At 41.6% G+C, this 7,113-nt stretch overlaps 3 non-coding genes across 3 annotated transcripts; all 3 read right to left on the minus strand.

Annotated features, from left to right (window-relative positions):
• Nucleotides 1-3,988: 3,988 nt before the first annotated feature.
• Trnap-ugg lies at nt 3,989-4,060 on the minus strand. Its single transcript has one exon. It is a non-coding gene; the product is annotated as a tRNA-Pro (tRNA).
• Nucleotides 4,061-4,126: 66 nt separating this feature from the next.
• Nucleotides 4,127-4,198, minus strand: Trnap-cgg. Its single transcript has one exon. It is a non-coding gene; the product is annotated as a tRNA-Pro (tRNA).
• Nucleotides 4,199-4,426: 228 nt separating this feature from the next.
• Trnap-agg lies at nt 4,427-4,498 on the minus strand. The gene has a single exon. It is a non-coding gene; the product is annotated as a tRNA-Pro (tRNA).
• Between the last annotated feature and the right edge of the window lie 2,615 nt (nt 4,499-7,113).

Raw genomic sequence — 7,113 nt, forward strand, 5'->3', positions numbered from 1 at the left:
AATAAGATATCTCATGGTACTTTCACTTCGAAGGATTTCTTGACTAAATTTTATTAGATTTATTGACAGTCTTAAATATTTTGGCCAATTTGGGCAGTTCCTTTTATGATACTGCCTCATTCCCTTTTATCTTCATGGTTATTTATTCGTTTTTTTTCATTGTATTTTGCATTATTCAAGGGTGTGTTGAGCCCTTTGTGTTTTAAACATATTCACTAAGATTTAATGTACTAGTATTTATAATAGTCTTCTATTTATCTTTATACAGTCCTAACTAACAGCCCGGTACTAAGCTTACGAGCAGTACATCAAGTCGTCATGTTTCTTCACATATGATATCTTATGCCTAGTTTAGAATGTTATGCAATACAAGTCAAGGTCCACGCTTATCCGTTTTAATGTGAATTGTATTACCAGGTGCATGCATATGATTGTGTGTAATGGGCATGGCTGCCTTAGTGTTAACGTGCTAGAGCTTCTCAATGTTGTGTTTGGTATAGGAATCCCATACAGCTGCACAGTAATCCAGTATTGGTCGTACATGTGTTCTGTAAGCTATGTTTGATATTTGGTGTGCAGTTGTGTAGATTTCTCCTCCGGAACCTCAGTGTTGTGTTGGCCTTGTGGTGAGTCAGTGTGTACGTTAAAGTTGAGTTTGTGTGTGAGGTGTACTTCTCGGTATTTACAGGATGTTATGGGTGTCAACTGTTGTTTGTGTAGTGTAAGGTGCCTTACGGGATATCGGAACAGACAGGGACAGAATCAGAGGATGTTGGGTCCTACACGTCAGAAGGGCTGTGGTCCAGGGAAGAATTTCCTGTGATCCTGCAATACTTTAATTTGAGCGTCAGTCTTCTGTGGGCTTTGTTACAGGCTTTAGCGAAGTCAAGCAGTATGGCATCAAGCTATTTAATGTCATGTCTGTCTAACTGTAAGGCATTGTCATGATTGGTTGTGATTAAGTGTGTTTCCTATGAACGTTTGGGCCGAAAAACGTATTAAGAACCTGTGCAGAAGTTATTATTCATGATGTGTTTGTATATTATGTGTTCAGAGATTTTGCAAATGATTGGTATGAGAGATATGGAGAGATAATTTGCTGGGGCTGCGTGGTCGCCTGTCTTAGAAAACCATTTTTTTGGTAGGTTGTTTGAGGTGAATAATTGTATAAAGATGGATTGAATAATGGCAACAAGAACAAAGGTGCAGGACTTCAGGATTAAGGCAGAGATTTGTTCAGGTCCAGTAGTTTTATTTGTATTCAGTGTCATATGTAGTTTCTGTATGCTGTCAAGGGCGAGAATTGGAGGGTAAAGACTGTCTGGCATGTTGGGTGTACTGAGGTCTTCATGTGTGAAAAAAGAATGGAAATATGTGTTGAGTAATTGTGCTTTGTGTTCTGCTTTCACAAGTGTGTTATCGTTGTCTTTCGAGGCTGTGATTGCCGCGGTCTCTTCTCTGTGCGACTTGAGAAAACGTAGATAAGTGTTTAGAGTTGTTTCTAACGTTTTTCGCGAGATAAGTGGAAACATGTTTGCGTTTCGCTTCCTTCAAGTTTGGAAAAGTCTTTTTGAGGAAGGATCTGAAAGCAGCCCAACTGTCTGGAGTGATGTATGTCTGCACATGTCTAAAGACTTTGTTTTTACAGTGTTGTCTGCATAGAACTCTGGAGAACCAAGAAAGTATATGTCTGCTTGAAGGTTTTTTCATGGTATGTGATTTTTTTCATGGATGTGAGTATGCTGTGTTTAAGACTATCCCCTTTAGAAATAAAAGGCCTTATGTAGGGATCTGTATGCGTGTCGTCTATGCTGTAGTGTCGTTCATAATGTCCTACGTGATTGAGTCTATATCAGCTCTTGAATAGAGGAAAAAGGGTTTGCGTCTTTGTCTGGATGTGGCGTGAGGGCCTTCAGCACCATCAGAGCGTATTATATTTTATGTTCATGTTGGAGTGAGGCCTGTTAGTAAGGCCTGTTCGTGAGTATTTATGATGTCAATGAAAGTGTCGTGTGGGTGGCGTCTGTTTGTGTGTGAGATAATGCGTCTGCGAGATAGGACTTCAGGTGGAAAATTGGAGCTGGATCCAGGCAATTTCACAGTTTGTGTCAAGGTCTTGTTTAACAACAAGACCTGGAGGATTTCAAGTTGGGTATTTTGTTTGTGATATTTCTGGAGCTGATGTTTATCAGGAGAGGGGGAAGAGGCAGTGTGGAAGGGGGTGAGGGGAAGAAGGAGAAAGAGGAAGAGGAGGTGGGATGAGAAAAGTAAGGAAAGGGAAGGAGGAAGGGGAGGGTAAGGCAGTAGTTGAAGCATGAAGATAAGACTGAAAAATTATTTAGGGATCCGAGAGTCAAGAGAACTGGAATGTGGAGCTCGATGACATTGATGGAGGATTGGTGCAAGAGATTACTGGGTGTTTGGTTTGGTGTGGGTGTTGTGTGTCTGGTGTATAAGCAGGGTTCGGAGGAAGAACATGTGAAGAAGGGCTGTAATGCTGTAATTTAAAGTTTAATTGGGCCACATGCCACGATAGTCGTCATTTTTAACCCTGATGGGATTGCATTTTTTGCCCTTCAACCAACTCCTGACTTTATTTGCTAGTGCTAGGAATGAATCTTGCGTTTGTGGCCCCATCCTTATACACCCTGAAACGTAGCTGCAAATACTGATAGTCTAAACTTATTACACCGATAATAGCGAGCGAAAACTATAGGCTACTTCACTGACACATCATTACGAGTCAAGGTTACTAATACATAAGGGAAAGGAAATATTTGGCAATGTCCCTGCTGGTGCATATTGTAGATAACAGGTAATGTCAAGCTAAGAAAATGTCCTTAGTCTTTCCCGTCATAAAGGAATTTCATCCCAAAAGAAAAACGGGCTTGGGTGTCTTTTTTCATCGATGTTATCAAAGGTATCTTTTTGTCAAAACTGGGAGAGGAGAGGGAAGAGAAAGAGAGATTTGCAAGGAAACGTCTACTTTGCAATCCATACGGACATCTTAGCAACTTCTACCATGGGATAATAGTTAACCATCGCCGCTCCAGCACAAAAGGCTTCGACGACAGCACCACAGCACCGGCAAGATAGTCCGGCTGGTGGCGGGAAAAACTCGCTGAAACCCCAGATGCGTCAAGATCCATCGACCACGCACACCGGCAGATCCTAGTGATCCCAATGCTTGACCCTGTTGCAGTCCGTGTGGAAGAATACACTAACTAAATGAAGGGATTTGACTCACCGCTTGTGAAACCAGCCAGTCGCAGGTAACAAATCATGGCAGCCGGGGTGAAGGGCCAATTCCTGTGAGGATAGACTGTTGCTAGTCGAGAGTGAGACATAAAGAACAGAAATCACGTAGACTTTGAGACCCGCAGAGAAGACCGAGAAAAGAGACAAGAGAGAGGAGAGGGTGGAAGGGAGAGAGGAGAGAGAGAGAGGGAGGGGAGAGAGGGAGACAGCAGAAGAGAGGAGAGAAAGGGGGAGGAAGTAGCAAGAGAGAGAGAGAGGAGAAGAGAGAGACAGAGAGAGAGAGGGGGAGAGGGTGGGGAAACAGAAGAGAGGGAAAAGAGAAAAGGGAGGGGGAACATAAAAAGAGAGGAGAAGAGAGACAGGGAGAGGGGGGAGAGGAGTTAGAAAGAGAGAAGAGAGGAAGAGAAAGGAGAGAGACATGAAGAGAAGAGAGAGAGGGGAAGGAGGAGAGAAGAGAGAGAGAGAAAGAGAGAGAGAGAGAGAGAGATTAGAGGAAAGGAGAGGAGAAAGAGTGGGAGAAATGAAGAAAAGAGAAGAGGAAAGGAAAGGAGAGAAGGAAATAAAACAGCAAAGAGAAGGAAAGAGAGCGGAGGAGAGAGAGAGCGAGAGGAGAGAGGAAAGAGTAGGGAGTAGGGGGAGTGAAGGGGAGTGAGAGAAAGAGACAATCGATTTGTAATCGTAGTATTTCGGAATTCCACGACGTACAGTGTCAGGTTATAAGTAAAACGAAGGGCCCGTCCGGGATTTGAACCCGGGACCTCCTGCACCCAAAGCAGGAATCATACCCCTAGACCAACGGGCCGCTGCTTGTGCTTTCAAATGGGAGTAATATTTAGACTGCTTTAATCTACCGGTAAAGCCTTAAATCGGGCCTGTCCGGGAATTGAACCCGGGACCTCTCGCACCCGAAGCGAGAATCATACCCCTAGACCAACAGGCCGCCTTTCGTATGAGTTAGGCTTGCTCTTTTTTTTTAGTTTTTTTTTTTATTATTATCATTACCGAGGTGACTGCAAAATGACTGCAAAGATAAAAAGCAAAGAATGGAAGCTATCTTCTTGTTTCCTCGAAGTTGTGCGCAGTTTGTTTAAAATCTAGCTCGGTTTTGATCATTGTCGAAGTTTTTCTGTTGAGACACCTTTCGAAAGGGGAAACTAAAATATTCTGCGGGCCTGTCCGGGATTTGAACCCGGGACCTCTCGCACCCTAAGCGAGAATCATACCCCTAGACCAACAGGCCTCTTTTTCTGCTAACAAAAGAGCAGATATCTTTGTTCTTTTTTATAGACTACTTGACAAAGTAATTAGATGCAAATTGGTAAATGTATTATATTTCTGACAGCACTTTTCATGAACTTAGTTCGGCAGAAAAAATAATGGTGTGTGCATTTGTTTGTTTGACTGTGTTTGTATGTATGTATGTATATATATTGCAATTTACACATATATATCCAACAATCTTTATATACATATACACGTACATACACATATAAGTATACACATGCGTGCGTGCGCGCGCACACACACGCACACACACACACACACACACACACACACACACACACACACACACACACACACACACACACACACACACACACACACACACACACACACACACACACGGCTGGATCTTCCTCTAAGAAGAGGGACCTGCTGTAATAATGAGCTACCCTTGCCCTGGGTAGTGACTCCTGAACAACCAAGAGTATGGCCGCTCCTATGTGCGTATAGCGTCGTGCCCCTCTCTCACCAGTATAAGGATGGAGTGTGCAGTATTGGCAGGAAGTCATCAAAGAAAGCAAATATTACATAAAATTAAAAGCAGTGTGAACAGTATAGACATTGTAGTCTTGTATATGATATTATGTTTCAGTAGTAAAAATGCGTGGGCTAAGATGGCACTTGTATGAACAATTTAGAAAACATGACGGCGAGGGCATCACGAAAGCACCTTATTTATGTACTGTTATCAAATTGCCAAATACTAGACGACCCACATGATTAGGGCCACAGTTCATACATGTTGGATGATGTAGTAGAATATGAAAACATATTTTTAGCAACGACAGACTGAGACCCAAAAAGTAGGAAGTCTAGATGTATTTCATAGTTTATCCTTAAAACGAAAAGCGGAGCATCGCAACACGAGCTCCGACAGCCAACTCCGCGTCCTAAGGTCCAATTTAATTAACCTTCTCAAAAATAAATTCAATTTAATATCGGAATTATTCCTCAACACTCTCTTTAGAACGACAAAGGAATGTCGCGTCGTTCGCAGGCACGGAAGTCCGACATATCTTGCCCCTCCCATCTCCATGCTAGATTCCACCCCCACCCCCACCATGGTTTAATAACCCTCACAGTCCTTACCAAACTGTGATACATGTAGGCCCATCCTACCATCCCCTTCCCCTATGAATCATTCGTGAATCTTCGACCTCTTTATATATTTATAGCAATGAAAGCAGTGCTTGGAAATCCACTATACTTACTGAGGCATTTATTTTTGCCCCCCACACCATTCTCCCAGGCCATGCAGCATCAGAGCGGTGTATACGTCAACAAAAAAAAAGTCAGACTTTAACAAGTTCCTTGTTTCAGTGAAGAGCAAGGAACTCGCAGCTGATGACTTTTAGAAATATGAATCCTTCCCTAACTCAGTAAGGTTGTTTCTACAATGAACAAGTGCATAACTTCACAGCCTAACCAAAAGCGCCGGATAAAATGAGACGCAGCAGAACACAACCAGGCATTTACTTTGAAAAAGCAGGGATCACCTTGAATCAGAATTCTGTCGAGACTGCAGTAATTACAGTCATAGTTACAAGACTACATTTGGGACGATAGAAGGGTATAATTCGTTAACAAGATGCCCGAAATAGAAGACACAATTCCATGCAACTGTCCATTAGTCCTCCCACCTTGAAGCATGGCGGCTCGCAGCTCGGCCGAGATGGTTGCCTCGAGAATTCAGTGTGCTGGTAATATGCGGGATATTTTCCCACCTACGAACTTTACCCCCTCCCAAAAAAAAAAAAAACTCAGAAAATATCTTCATACAGAAAGTAAGTCCCTTCTCTTCAGCACACTGGGCGACTTTTTATCTGATGTATAGGCCTATACAGTGATACATTTGATATCTTCTTAGCTGGCTTTTCCGATGTTTTTGTATTATGATCAGTAAAAAAAGTATATATATATATATATATATATATATATATATATATATATATATATATATATATATATAACTGTAGCAATTCATATAAATGGTACCATTGCAACGTACACTTTATTTCGTATTTTCGGGAATGGAGAGCGTAAAACAAAATTGTTCCTTTCTATTCTTGTATGTTTTCACATTGTTTTATTTTACGCAGGTTATGCAAGTGTTTTTACACTTATGTTGGTGTGCACATGAACTCAGGAATATAATGAAGATAATTATTAAAAAATAGATAACAATAATTACAAAGTGAATCACTGGAAGAATAAGAAAAAAGGAAAAAAATTATTGGAGATGAAACAGCGACCCGCCGATGACGTCACCACCCAATGCGTGAACATTTCGTGTTTAATTTCGGTCTGTGTACGGTTGTGCGAGGTCGTTGGTACTTTTTATGGAAGCATCTTAATATCAAACAGTTATAGCTATGATAAAAAAGTGTTTAATTCTGTCTGCTGCATTCGTTGTTGACGTAAACCTCTGACTATGGTGAGTACTAGCTTAACAGGGTGTTATTGTAATCACCTGTCAGTAAAATCGGGCAATCTGGATTTTCCATCTTAAAGGAAAAGCCATACTGAAAAACTCTAACTTAATAGATATCCGTCTCCAGTTGATTTTAAGGA

The sequence above is a fragment of the Penaeus monodon genome, chromosome 17 (assembly GCF_015228065.2).
Source record: "Penaeus monodon isolate SGIC_2016 chromosome 17, NSTDA_Pmon_1, whole genome shotgun sequence".
Lineage (NCBI taxonomy): Eukaryota > Metazoa > Arthropoda > Malacostraca > Decapoda > Penaeidae > Penaeus > Penaeus monodon.